At 39.1% G+C, this 13,293-nt stretch overlaps 2 long non-coding RNA genes across 2 annotated transcripts; both read left to right on the plus strand.

Annotated features, from left to right (window-relative positions):
- On the plus strand, positions 1,295 to 7,541 carry LOC109726228. The gene is made up of 4 exons (XR_002220456.1): positions 1,295 to 1,317; positions 6,646 to 6,742; positions 6,899 to 7,062; positions 7,378 to 7,541. It is a non-coding gene; the product is annotated as an uncharacterized LOC109726228 (long non-coding RNA).
- Positions 1,639 to 2,288, plus strand: LOC109726229. Its single transcript, XR_002220458.1, has 3 exons — positions 1,639 to 1,721; positions 1,947 to 1,995; positions 2,094 to 2,288. It is a non-coding gene; the product is annotated as an uncharacterized LOC109726229 (long non-coding RNA).

The following is a 13,293-nucleotide window of genomic DNA, read 5'->3' on the forward strand; positions in this document are numbered from 1 at the left end:
TTCTTAAATATATTAAATATTTTGAATTAAAATATTTACTAACATTACAATTTTTTAAAATAGTAATACAAAATTTCTATAATTTAAATTTCACTTTAAATTTTAAATATTTAATATTTAAAATTTAAATTCATCGTATTTAGAAATAGAACTATTTCTAAAATTTCTATAATTTAAATTAATGCATAATTTTAGTAACACTAAAACATTTAAAGTAGATGCCTAAATTAATGCCTAATTAATGCATAAATTTGGTTAATCAATTAATTTCCTAAATTAGTGCAAATTAATGCGTAAATTTAGGACCTCAATTAAAAGTTTCTTTAAATGTTGTATTATTTAATTACCAAACTAACTTTGAAAAAAATAATTCTTTTACCTGCTAAATATTAAAATTATATTTTTACCCTCTATTAATCAATCTTTTTTATTTTTTTTAAAAAAAGTACTGAATCATTTCTCTAAATGTTATACCGGAATCAAATGGGATGTTATAAAATACTTATTTGTGTTGTAATTGGCTTGATTATTTAATACTTACACTATCACCCATTTACTATACATTTATAGTTATTAATTAGTTAATTACTAGCAATCTCGTGTAAAAAATTTATGTCACATATATATTAAAATTAAATTATTTTTATTTAAATTAATTTATTTATTACTAATTTTTACTTAAATTAATTTAATTAAAAATCAAGCTAATAAACTTTTATAAAAAAAAATTCTATTTAAATTTTATAATTAAAATATTTTATATCTATTAATCTATATGAATCCTCAATGATTTTGCCACGTGGCAAGTTTTCCTCCACCCTCACTAATCTTTTTTTTGAATTAATTTTTACTCATGGCTTTTCCCCTCCCCTTCTCTCTATTCAATGACATATAATCAATGTGCTTTTAATTTATATGTTACTGAGTTTTTCCTCTTTAATATAAGTTCTTTCTTCTCCCTCAAACAATTCCTAACATGCAAAATTAAAAGAGGAGAGGTTAGTTTTGATTTCATAATTGATGTGGCAGTTCTAACCATTTTATGCTCAAAAGGGTGCAAAATCATGCAAACTTCTATGAGATTTTCATCACCATCGTTATCATGCTCGCAACATTATCATCTCCATCTTCGTACGACCTTTGTAGATTTTTTCTTTAAATGGTGATTCTAGGCAATTATCAATTTCAATGGTTATATTGGTTAGTTCAATTCATACATTTTCCTACCCAAAAAATAAAAGACACTTGAATTTTTATTTTTCAAATTCCTTTCTTCATCCTCTTCAATATTTTTTTATTTTTTATTCAAGTATGCAGGTAAAACTAGTTACTACAGTTTGTGAGTTAAATGTCTTGATTTATTCAAAGAAATTTTATTGTTCCCCTGGGATTGTGACCTACGATAAGAATTTAATATGCAAACACAATACTGAAGAAGTATTCATCAACAGTTGCTACAATCTTTACCGGCATAGCATCTGCTGCATTGTTTGGTCATACTCTAACCATAAATTTTGTCTTTGGGATATCGATAGTATTTATATCGATGCACCAGGAAAGGACTACTGCACTTTAATGCCAATGACCTTGATCTTTTTGTCCTTTTTCGCCTGATTGTATTCATGATGATGCTTTTCTTGTCAGTTCTTTTCGCCACTTGCTAAAGTCAAAGAAGACACGCCAGATAGTAAAATTGAGATGATGGGTGCCCAGGATCTCGGGTTTGTTGTCTTATTATTGATTCTATTGTTGAAAATTATGTGGTCCTTGGCATCTCTTTCATATCGAGGTTTTGTATATGTTCTTTGAGTTGGTTATGTTGGATGCTTCGTGGTAGTCTGTCGACGTTCATGGGTTTATACTTTACACATGAGTATCAGTATTCATTTTATCCAATGTCTTTGTTATGAAGCTGCATAATATTTAAGAATGCTTATATTTTACAGGTCAAAAGAAGCATCCTTCATTAATATGACAGCTGGTGCTGGTGAAGATGTAAGTATCTTTCTACTGCTGAGGAAGTGAGGATTCATAGCAGAAGCTTTTTGATGAAAAAAATTAATGAAGTTTTTTTTTCTGTTCTCAAAATTCAGGCTAGCCATCGTGTGGTACCAGATGAGAGAAAGCCACTTCTTCCCACCTAATTTTACTATCATGGCAAGTTTCTGACCCCACTTTTAGGAAGATCATCTTTTAAATGAATAAATTTACACGATCTTTGTAATTTGTAAAGTGATTATCCATGGTGATATGCTAGGTTTAAATGCTTTTTTTTTTTTGTTGATCTTCCCCACTAGGGAGAGCTGCTACAAGAACTAAGCTGATCATTTACTAGTAGAGTGTTAATTTGGAGAATTATTTTTTTCACTGCCCATGAAGTAAGCTTATTATAAGTCTTAACTGTTGAATATGTAGATCACATTGGTCTTAATAGAACTTCCTCTGCACTTGCTCTTTCTCATTTTCAGTATATCTTGTCTATATTTTATGACAGTATTCGTAAAGTTCAATCATAATAATCAAGCTCTGAGTTGTTCGAATAGTTCTCTTTTTTAAATCTTCCGAGTTGATGCTGTTCTCTTTTTGAAATCTTCCGAGTTGATGCTGTGAAACCTTCTCTCTTAATTAAAAGTTCAATCATAATAATTGAGCTCTGAGTTGTTCGAATAGTTCTCTTAATTAAAAGTTCAATCATAATGATCCCCGCTACTGTCACGCCCCGGGGCCGATTTTAAAAGCCTTTTTAAAACAGAGTTGCGGAAAACGTGCCCTCTTTTTTTTTCTTTTTTTTTTTTTTTTCCACTGTATCTGCTCCTCAACCTAAAACCCGAGCTGCTCTCCTGCTAGATCGATCAGACCATATCGCTAGCGGTGGGACCAACATAAAGAAAGGGCGGAAATCATCAGTAAATTTATTTACCAAGTCAATCTACAAACTTACAACACTAAAGGCAATACGTACTAATCTACTAGGATACTATCAAATATACCAAGTCAATCGACTAGAATACATACGAACTTACATACACTTGACACCACGACCAAAGAAAATATGTACTCTAACCTCAAAAGCTAGACACCAAAACCAAGACACCTCTAAACCAAAAGAACATCAATACGTAGCACCTAAAGATGGGGAGCTCCATCAGCCAAAAGTTTTATCTCAAAGGCACACCCTTTGTCAAAATTTTTCCAAAAGCTTACCAAAAATACTTACTTACTAATCTCAAATTTTTGTTTTCGAAGGCACACCCCTCGTGAAAATTTATCCTACAAACAACATAACACGTAACGTAGTAGGTCGCGAATTCCTCACGAATCTCCGTACGTAGTAAGATTCCTAACAATCGACATACCTTAACGTATAGTACGGAACCAACAACTAACCATTTACATCCAACACCAACACTAGGACAACATAGCAACCATGCGGCACGTTTATGTTTCCTCTGAGACAGGCTCACCTGTCTCCTTGAAACATAAACACCGCCCAGACATGCAGCGCACCCGGTCCAACTTTAACTACTAAATTCTACAACTACATATTTCGTTTCTTTCTTTTCTTACATTACAAATAAACCTCGTTTACACTACATTTTTCTTTACTACGTTCATGATCATCGCCGGATAATCGTACGAATCCGGGTTCCCGGAAGTGTCTATTTCGACACCGGAACCCTCCGTCGCTCACCTATCATCATCGAACCCACAAAATGATGATGGTGACCAGCCAACAAGGCTCAGCGACAAAACACGAAGCAACCAAACACCGTCGGAAAGAATTCGAACCGAAACCGCGTTCTTTCGGCGAATTTCGCCGAAAAACGCACCGAAATCGACCTACCGATTTCCGCGAAAGCTAACGGACCATGGACAATCAGTCCAGCGGTCAATACAAACTCCCACACACTGCCCACAGTAGCCACGCAAAGCACAAATGCATAAAAGACCCTCTAATTACATAAAATATCATCATTTTATGTAATTTGAGCGATCAAGCGGCTCGTTCACGTAAACCGAGGATTCCCAAGGTCCACAGAGACACGTACTGATAGGTCTCGACGTACCAGAGTCCGTGCTCATGATCCGGAGCACAGCGGCTCGCTGTGGGAAGCGCGGGAGCAACCCGAAGGTTCAGCGAATAGCGCGCAGTCAGGGAAGATCGCGCCGAACAGAACTAACCGGACACTTCTGATCCACGGGAAGGTGAGCATTGTGATCAGCACTGACCAACGATCACCGTGCTCACCTCCGGAGGCATCAGGACAGCCTCGGATCGCCGGATATGCGTGCGCAAGCCCAAAACAGCAGCCAAAAAGGCTGAAACGGAGCGACATCGCCAAAACAGCGGAACGGAGTCTCCCCGACAGGAACTAAGGTGAGCACGATGATCAGAAACTTTCCAGGATCATCGTGCTCCCTTCCGTAGAGATCGGGGAAGCTCGGGAAGCCCAGAGCAAGAAACCCACTCAAATAAGCCCTATTTCGGGCTTGGCCGGAGCAACCTTGCTCCGGCCGGCTTCCGGCGGCACGGCGGAGTGCGCGGCGGCCAGGGACGGGTGCGGGGGAGGTGAGGAGTACCGTGCTCACCTCGGTTGACGGCAGGGTGCGGCGGCGGCGTCGGGGAAGCAAGCTCAGCCCGCACGAGCTCCGGCTCGGGTTCCACGGGCAATGGCGGCCACGGCGGCTGCCGAGGAGCTCTGGGACGGCGGAGGAGGGTTGCAGGAGGTCAGGGGAAAGTCTGGAGTGCGGCCTCGAGAGGCGGCGGCGCGGGGAAGGAGCCGCGGGCTTGCCTCGGACCGAGCGGGTCTGGGGCGGCCACGGCTGGCCGAGACGGCGGCGGCGGCCCGCAGCGGCGGCGGGGACCGGTGGGGAGGGATGCTGGGGATCCGGGAATGCGGCGCGGGTGGTCCACGGTAGCGGCGGCGGAGAGGAGAGGCCGCACACAGCTCTCGGCCTTGGCTCGGCTGGGCGGCTGCAGCCGGCCGAGGCGGCGGCGGCGGCATGCTGGGGCGGCGACGACCGGCGGGAAAGGGTGCCGGGGCTCCGTGGACGGCGGCGGGAGAGTTTCCAGGCGGCGGCGGCGCGCTGGTGGCTGCGGCTGGAGCGGCTGCGGCGGCACAGGCGACGGCGGCGGTCGGCGGGGATGCGTTGCCGGAGCACGGTGAAGTCCAGGGGGAGGGTCTGCAGGAGACGCAGCCCCGGGCCTTCACACANGGCGTGCGCGGCGGCCAGGAACGGGTGCGGGGGAGGTGAAGAGTGAGGTGCTCACCTCAGTTGGCGACTGGAAGCGGCGGCGGCAGCTGTGGAACAAACCGAGCCCGCACGGCTAGGGCACGGGTTCCACAGGCAATGGCGGCCACGGCGGCGGCCGGGGCCGGTCGGGGACGGCGGAGGAGGGTTGCAGGAGGTCGGAGGGATATCTTGGGTGCGGCCCCGAGCGGCGGCGGCGCGAGGGAAGGGCTGCAAGCTTGCCTCGGCCTGGCTCGGTCTGGGAAGCTGCAGGCGGCTGGAGCGGCCGCGGCGGCGCTCCGGGCGACTCGGGGCGGCGGTGGCCGGCGGGGGAGACTCCGACGAGGTCGGGACGACGCCGGCTACGGACCCAGAGGCACTGCAGCCTCGGCCAGGCTCTAACCCGAGGGAAATAGAGAGAGGGATGGAAAGAAAGATGGGTGGTGGCTCGGCGGCGGCCGGGGCTCAGCCGGCGGCGGCCGGGGGTGCGCGGTTAGGGCGGGCGAGCAAGGTGAAGGTAGCAGGGGCGACTAGGGTAGCTGGGGGCTGGCTAGGGTTAGGGTTAGGGGAACAAAACCCTAGGAGCTATAAATACCAAGGTGCAACTTTGCAAATAAGTCCACCAAACCTCAGTATTTATTACTGAGTCCTTCACAGTGCGTGTAAAACGCCCGAACACCCCTCCACGTGCGATCCCACGCGAAACGGTACATAAAATATCGCGACTTTCGCGAAAATACCGTTTTGCTAACACCGACCTCTCCTTGATCAACACGTGATCTCCGCAGATCCGTCCGTCAGATTTGCGAACGGATCGCACCAGTGCGATCAGCACGACGGAGACAACAAAGCTACGATTTCGTTTCGTCTCGATCGACCACGGATTCACGACAAAATCCAACCTTTCGTTCCAATCGAAAGAAACACACAAAAATACATATAAAACATATATTTTTTGATTTTCTCGAAATCCGTGCGTCAAACTCAAAATCCGTCAGCGCCATTGGTTCCAGAACAGCTGACCCGGTCGAAACGAGCTATTGGACTGCTATGAACAGAGTCCGGTACGAGCCAGAAGCCAACTTCTCACCGCGGCTTCTCCGGAAAATCGAGTTACTATTCACTTTAAGTGAAACTTGGAAATCGCGTAGAATTTCCGTTTTAACTCGTTTTCGCCCGAAACTTGACGAGTGCTTTTGTAATTAAATTATACACAAAAACATCGTCAACTGAGAGTTTAGCTACACTGCAAAAATCTCAGTCCTTACAGCTACCCTTTCAGCTCCATCAAGGAAAACCATTATGAATTAACAAACTTGTAAATTCAATAAAGCTGTCTGACTAATAACTTTTTCCTTGTATGTTTAACGAATCTGAGTTTTTCTTTTTCTTTTTCACATTATTGTCAAGCAGATTGAATTTTCTACTCCAGGAACATGCCATGGCTTTGCTCTTTGGATTGATTGGCTAATCGATGAAAGAAATTCCATTTCTATATCAACCGGACCAGGTTAGCATCAATAACTACAAAATCAATCAATGTGGAGCATTTTGATCTTGGTAAATTGCATCTTATTTAGTATTCTTACAGACCAAGATTTGATCGTGTGTTAACTTTTTTAATCTGTTCTAAACCTTTTTCATGCTCCAATGTGGTTGGTATCAGTTAATAGACACCGGAAACAAGGGGTACAGCTTATCAGCAAGCCAGTGGTGGTCAATGTAGCTTCATGCTACACCGAAATAGAGGCCTCCTTCGATCCTTCGACTGGCGAACTCTTCGTTAAACCCTCATTCTCATACCCATCATAGAATTAATCCTTGCGACAGGTACAAGCTATTATTGCATAATCCTTTTATTGTGGTCGAATTCTCATGAAATTTTTCTGCGTCTATTTAGAGTGCAAAATATACATTCTTTTAGATATCCACAAAATTCTAGGTAACTAGCATAAGGTTGTTGTACAATTGAAGTAATTATTAACTAGTTATTTAATTGGAAACTTCAATTGTAGATAGGAGAAGAAAGAGTAGAGTATGTGTAAAGGAAATAGAGATAAAGTGATTAAAATAGAAATTTGATATGATGATTTTTATTTGGTAATTTCATATACTAATTTTATGACTTCTTTTTGGTTGATCCAGATCAGCTGGAGCTGCGGAAATTGAAGTGGGAAGCAAGACATGCGGTGTTTGTTATTTTTTTGCTACATTTTGAACAAGTATTTTTTGTTAGAACTTATGTTTGAAATTTAATTTGAATTCTGAGATTGTAATTTGAGAGTTGAGACTATTTGTTATACAAATTATTAATGCTTTTTGGTTACTAATATTTTTTAATATTTCAATTCATTGTAGTATTTAGTTGTTAATCAAGTATTTTAATATTAATTTAATTGCCGCTATAAGCTTTATTAATCAATCATTTAGTATGTTTTTTGCGGCAATTATAATTAATTGTAGCGGCATTTATAATAGTTGTTATTGTATATTATTTAGCGGCATTTATAATAGTTGTTATTGCATACTATTTAGCGGCATTTATAATAGTCGTTATTGTATAATATTTAGCGGCATTTATTTAGATTTTTACCAACCGCCGGAATAAATGCCGCTAAAACTTTTAGCGACCCTGCCAATAGCGGCAATTGTTAAAATTGCCACAAAATATTTTAGCGGTAATTATAATTGCCACTAATTTAAAAAATAATCGCCGCTAAAACATAGTTTTGTTGTAGTGCTTCTATTATTTATCCACCGCATCGCGCGGGTTACTACACTAGTTAACAGTATTGTGTGAGTGCTTAACTAGTCACATTATGATGTGGCAGGCGTTCCTCTATATATCACATAGTGCAGGCATGCAAGCTAATTGTAACTTTATATTTATCTTAAAATTTAAATTAATTTTAACATATATGATCAACAATATCTAAATACCTAGAGACTTTAATTTCAATTGAAAAAAATTTAAAAAAAAAACAGCATCTAAAGAGCTTGTGTGCTAAAAGCAGATAATCTTGAAAACTAAAGAAATACTGTGCTTAAAAACTAAAGGCTAAATTGCACTGTTGATCCTCAAACTATGAGCAATGTGATATTTTTGCTCTTAAATTTAAATTTGTTAAAATTTTGGTTTAAATTTTTTAAATTGTTACAATCAAATTCCAAAGTAAAATTCATTTGATTGAATGGTGATTTGTAGCTGATGCAGCAATGATGTAGTAGTACTATGATTGATTACGTAAAAGTAACTAAGATATTATATTCCTGTCATATGACGAGAGATCATCATTAAGCCAAAAAATAATACTGTGAAACTTAATTACAATAATATAAAATGTTTGAGCGAGAACCTACAATAAAACTAAGGTTCGAGGATTAAAGTGTCGTGTGCCTTATAGTTTGAGTACCAAAAGTGCAATTTAGCCAAAACTAAATTTCCAGAGTAATGCTATACTAGCGAAGGTACCCACGCGATGCGGCGGATCGATTCTATAGAAGTAGATGATCAATTTTCATAGAAGCAGTAAATCGAAAATTAGTCGACAGTAACAAAAATGAACAAATGAGAAAAAATAAACAACAGTAACAAAAATGAACAAATGAGAAAAAACAAACAGTTAGCAATAATTGGTGGTACACAAATATACCAACAGTTAAGAACCAATAGTCAGTAGTAATAATGAACAAAGCAGCATTAGCAGTAAGCAAAAACATATAGTTGAGGAGAATTAAACAATGGAGCAATTGAAGAAACCCCAAACCAGATCTAAAACATCAAAACCAATCTAGTAACTTTACATTAGGTAGAGAGCGATGCGTATCTGGAAGCTTCTGAGTGTTCTTGTTACCCAGTCATCACTTCGATCAACGGCACTGCCTGCGCCAAGATTGTCGTCCTCCACCTCTACCACCATCACGCCTGTGCCGCTGGCTCATCCACCTCGTCTTCCTCCGCCGTACGATCCAACCCCTATTGCTTCGGACCCTGTGCCCTCGCGCGTTGCACTCGCCCCACCCACCAAAGGTTCCTCACTGATGGCGGCAAGGATGGGTCTGGCGACTTCTTTTTTGGCGATGGCAATAGCAACGACAGCCCCTTCGGTAGCAGCGGGGCGGCGGAGGGTGGGGCTCTAGCAACGACGAAGTGGGCATGTAGGAGCGTGCCAAATCTAGAGAGAGTGAGAGAGAGAGAGAGAGAGAGAGAAGAAATACCAAAATCAAAGACAACCATAGGAACTCATTAATTAGAAGACGACATATGGGAAGGTGAGATAACTGGTGGGAAGGCGAAGCGGCGGCATCGTAAAATTGTATAGTAAAGAGACTAAAAATAAGAAGGATGTGAACACATTAATTATAAAATAACGGATAAGAATGTGAAAAGGCAGCAACACTTCATAATAACAAAATAAAACTTTTGAAAGTGAAACCTATTGTAATATATAATTTAAATGAGAATATGAAAAGATGGATCAAAATAAATTCGTATACATATGAAGGTATTGACACTATTATTATTTTATTTAATTGAATCCACAAACGTAAAACGGATCAAAGCTATTTTGTAAAAGAATTTCTCTTTTTTATATTATGAATTTTATATTCACAATTCACTCTTGATGTGTTAAAAATAAAATTATATTGTTCATATAGGGTTGTGGATTTTAATTAGGTTTTTTAAAACTTTTTTTAAAAAAACCAAAAGCGCCTTTTGCAATGTTCATGCCGGTTACCTTGCATTTAATGCACGATTAATATGTTTCTCAATAGTATTAACTTATTTAATAAAGTCTAAAATTCATTAGTTTCATACATCCTCTTAACTTCTTATTTTCTTATTCGCTAATTCAGTGTCTCTTTCAATAACCAATCCTCATTAGCATTAGTCATTAGCATTAACGTATTCCCCTAAAATAAGGAGGGTATGCCATGTCAGCTCAGTATTGAGCTTTTATATAGTTTTATAAATTTATAAATTATAGATATACACCTAGGGGAGCAAAACAGGCCAGGCGGCGGCACGACTCCGGGCCATCTGTGCCGGGTCCGCCCGTCCCGGCTTTCTTGACCATGCTAGGCCGACCATTCGGGCCCCGTAGTCCCAGCATAGCTCGGCCCGTGTCCAAGGACACTGGCAGAACTTGGAGGTTTGGGCCCAACGATCTGCAAATTATGTAACTGTATAGTATTTGAAGGATGAGCTCAACAAACTATTCTAGTAGGAAAAATATTTTTCAAATAGCAAATAGTTCTTTATATCAAATGTATAGTATTTATGCAACTGCTTCGAGTAGTAAGCGACCATATTCTTCACAATTACAAAGCAGCAGCAGTAGTAGCTGTGTTACAATTTTAGTAAAAAATATAATTTTATCTTTAGTAAGAAAACAAAAACAAACTGATTTTAGTGTCTTTTTTTTAACTAATTTCAGTTTTACTTGCAATCCGATTTTTTAAATCTTTTCAACAATGATAAATCAGATAAATTAGATATTTTAGCGCGATGAAAGACATATGGAAGTACATATCCTGTACTTTCCATCATAGCACGTGATTTGCTAACCGTGCAGGTTTCAATAGTAGCATCGGAGTCTGCTTTTAGTGTGGGTGGAAGAATACTGAATGCTTATATAACCCGGCTTAAGGAGGATGTGGCTCGAGATTTTAGTCTGCTTAAAAGATTGATGAGTTACAGAATTAAGAATACAAAACAAAGAATGTCATAAGTCTATATCTTTAGATAAAACAGAATCAACTACCTAAAAATACACCAACACCGTATATCTTTAGATAAAACAGAATCAACTACCTAAAAATATACCAACACCTGTGGCATGCTAGAGTGCAACCTCCCTGATCTCCTTACTACCGCCTATTACTCGTTGCTCCTCTCCTTTTCTATTTAATACCTCTTTTTATTATGTGCCTTTTTTTTTAAGTAAAAATGATGTAATGAAGAGAAAAATTATGTTGAATTTTTTTTTTCTTTGTTTGCTAGTTGGCTATGTAAATCATGTCATTTTATTTTAAATATATTTTTTGATTTTTTTAATTTTTTTTTACTTTCCTCTAATGTAATTACGCAATATGATTAATTCAAAATTTATATATTTTTTGTAATTATTTTTTTTTGAATATCAATTTCTCTTCAAATAATAAAAAACTATGAAAAAAATATTAATTTTATATTAAAGTTGGTTGTTAGATCAAAATAACGTAAGTTAAAAAAATTTATATTAAAAAATCTATATAATTGAAAAGTTAAAATTATTGATCTCTAAATTTTAAATTTTATATGATATTAAAAATTAATGGTATAAAAAATTTAAATTTATTGTTGGTATTTTAGTTTTTTTAAAAATTTTATCAAATTTTTAAAAGAGTTGTAAAAAAGTTGGGCACAATTGTGTAAATAAAAAACTATAAGTCAAGGTTATAATTTAAAAATTAGTTGTCTTTTTTTGTAAAAAAATAATTTTATTAAAAAAATACAATTAAAGACGGTTGCGAAGAAATAAAAAAATCTTTTTACTGGGCGGGCCCGGCCCGACATGTGCCGGGTGGGCCAAGGGGCGGGGCCGGGCCGGGCCGGGCCTTCTTATTTGAGAAAATGAGCCAGCACGGCCTGGCCCGAATTTGTAACCGAGTCGAGCCTAGGGATGCAAACTGGGCGGATCTGGGGGCGGGAGCCCCGCCCCGCCTCCCGCCCCGACTAGCAAAATCCTGCCCCGTCTCCCACCCCGAATTCGTGACGGGTTAAAAATTATATCTCATAATCCGCCCCGCCTCGTAACCCGCATCCCGCCGGCGCCCCGAATCCGCCCCGCCAACTAATATTTTTTATAAAATTACAATATTATTAATATTTTGTAAAATATAAATTAATAATTTTTAATAATATTATATATATAATTAACAACATCAATTATAAAAATTAAAAATATCAATCACAATTCGAAACAAAATTCAAAAGTTTCAAATACATGAGAAATGAGAGCACTAATTTATTTATATTTTGAACTTTTTTATAAATACATTATTTTTTAGGAATATTTTTTAAAATATAAAAAGTTTTCAAGACGGATTCGGAGCGGATCATGGCTGGGCGGATTCGGCACGGGTCAAAATTTCTCCCGTTTTCTACTCCGAATCTATCTCGGATCATAAAATTTACCCCGCTTCCTGTCCCGAATTCATTTATTTCCTCCTGTTTACTGCCCCATGCAGGACGAATCGGAACGGGAGCTCCACCAACTCGGATCCGTTTGCATTCCTAGTCGAGCCAGCCATTGGCCTGAATCTTCCTCGGGTAATGTAGCTGCGCTCGCGTGGCACAGCCCACATTACACCCTTATATACACCCCAATAGGGGTGTATTTCTTACGTTCCACCTGTTTAATGGGTGACTTACATTTCACCCATCCAATGGGTGGAATAATTTCACTAGTCAGACTAGTGAAATTATTCCACTAGTGAAATTATTCCACCCATTAGATGGGTGGGATATAACTTGTACACCCCAATTGGAGTGCAAAGTAGTATTTTTCAGTATCCAAAATTTAGCACTTTCTACTAGTTCATTTGGTTCTTGTACAACGTACATATAGCAAAGTTTTGTGGCCTCTATAATTGGATTTTAGAAATGCAGTGTATGAAAAGTTGTAGGTAATAGTTTCTAGGGTTTTTTTTTTTTGGCAAATGCATGGTGAGTGGTTGAGTGCAGCCATTATAACACACTTTTACTAAAATTCATCGCCATCTTTCAGTGACCAATTATTTCGATAAGAATGCAATGATTCACTTACTAGTAGTAATAACTTGTTTAGCTCCAAGGACTGGCTGAAAATACTTAACTCAAGCTGCCAATACTAGAGTTATGAAATCTTATATATCCAACACAAATACCAATATGGAAAGTGTTGGCATTCGGTTAAATCAAATCGGGTACGCCCATAAGCGGGTTCGATCCGACGGATATTATGTTATCTAATTGAATTGAGATTAATCTCACTTTCAAATTGGAAAGCTAGTTAGAGATAAATCCTAGTAATATTA

This window comes from Ananas comosus, linkage group 21, assembly GCF_001540865.1.
Source record: "Ananas comosus cultivar F153 linkage group 21, ASM154086v1, whole genome shotgun sequence".
Classification (NCBI taxonomy): domain Eukaryota; kingdom Viridiplantae; phylum Streptophyta; class Magnoliopsida; order Poales; family Bromeliaceae; genus Ananas; species Ananas comosus.